The following is a 1,982-nucleotide window of genomic DNA, read 5'->3' as shown; positions in this document are numbered from 1 at the left end:
GGGGGGGGGGAGCAGGAGGTAAGAGATAGAAACTTAAAGGTGAGAGTGGGAACAAGAAGGAATATAGGGGAGGGAGATGCAGAAGCAGAGCAAGAGAAGAAGCGGGGTGTACAGGGAGAAGACAAGTGAAATTAAGTGAGAGGAATATGGGTAGGTACAGAGAGAATGAAGAAAAAAAGAAAAAAAGGAAAAGATTGAGCAGGAGAGACATGAGCAGGAGAGAGTGCAGTGCACTCTAGGGGGGAACATGTACTTAGAATAAGGAGTAAAGCGGAGAAGTGGAGCTTTGGAGTACATGTGCCCCAGGGAGGATGGTGTGAAGTACCTTTTGTCTTCCCACCATCAGGAGCTTCTTTTGAATAAACCTAGCCAAGCATTTCCTTTTTGTAAATCTCACTTTGAAGAAGGGCAAAGCTAAAGCTTCTCCCACAGTGGCGATCGAGTATAGTTGTACCTCGGCCCACGCAAATCCCTTCCTCAATAGCTGTGGGTGTGTAACAGTTTCATTTCCATTTTAGAGCACAGCGAGATTGCTCATCGCCTAGACACATAACAGCAGCTTCACCTTGGTTGTGAGCCTGCATATGTTGTCCACAGTGATTGGCAAGGCTGTGTGACCAATTTGATTTAAAGCTTTATGCCTGTTTTCTTTATCCCCACTTGTCAAAAATGACACGTGGCATCATGGCATGCTTCTGCCACCGCCGCCACCGCCACCGCCACCGCCACTACCTCCACTCCTGCCTCTGCGCTGCCACCGAATCCCACCAGGAAATAACAAACTCAACAAATCTGAATTCATCACTGGTGATCATCATGATCGCTCTCTAATTGTTTTTTTTTTTGTTTTGTTTTTTTTACATGCAGGTGCGCTCCACCGGAGGCCCCACAGGGAAGGGATAGTAAATGCAAGAGAAACAGAAGTGCTGCTCCTGCTCCAACCAGACTAGGAAGTTAAAGCAAGATTGCATTCGAAGGAGTGAGTGTTGCATGTTACTGGAGGGAGATGGTAATTAAGCCCGGGGGCAGAGTGGTAATGGATCAGCCCAGAACTGTCATCCGCTACTCTCCAGTGCCCTGCCTCTGATGAGTGAATGGTTTTCTGTCAACCCACAGAAATCAAAGCAGGAAAAATGAAAGTGAACTCACTCAGCTATCACTTTGGCAGGCGTCAGATGGCATTAGGTGTGGTGTGAATTATAAGGGGAAAAACATATATAACAGACTAATATATATATATTTTTTTTTTTATTTGTTTTATTTTTATGAATATAGTCTGCACGAAAACTGACATTATTCACAACAGACACAACCAATGGGCATGCAAGAGCAGTTATAGCTTGTTGAATGAGAGGATTTATAACTATTCCAATTAGCTCTGCACACTGAGACAGAAGTGACCTAAATGTGTAACAATAGTCAAAACAGTGGGATGTTTTGTTTAAATATCTGGCTTTTGATGTTTCTGTGTTTTACACTTTATCAGAATTCAGCAGGCAAGAGAAACACGAGAATTTGGCAGTTTCATCATCTTTTACTGTCCAAAAGTGGTTGAAGTTTGCCTGTGGGCTCAATCAAGTTAAACACATCCACACCCCCATGCACACACACACACACACACACAGCAAAATGACTTTTGTTACCTTATCTGCTGTGCTATTTCCAGGATGCTGGCTGTGCACTCTTCAACTGTTCACAGTGAGTAAAAATAAGTGAGGAAGCCACTGGTCAATAAGACGTGTTTTTGTTTGTTCACATCTATATAAGTAAAAAAAAAAAACGAAAACACATTGACATAAAATGAAAAGGTCATTCAGTAAGTTCCTCAATTTGTCTTCTTCAACTAATGACTAATATTTTTGAAACACATCAGGCAAAATTAGCACTATAATTAAAGTTTATTAATTAATGAAAGTAACTTTCCTTTGTGCAATTGCTGCTATTTAATTAAAAGTTATAAGAAATTATTAATTATGTTTGAA

The sequence above is a fragment of the Seriola lalandi genome, unplaced genomic scaffold, assembly GCF_002814215.2.
Source record: "Seriola lalandi dorsalis isolate HSWRI2012SDOR001 ecotype SW California unplaced genomic scaffold, Sedor1 jcf7180002054417, whole genome shotgun sequence".
Taxonomy (NCBI): domain Eukaryota; kingdom Metazoa; phylum Chordata; class Actinopteri; order Carangiformes; family Carangidae; genus Seriola; species Seriola lalandi.
This window is presented reverse-complemented; position numbering follows the sequence as displayed.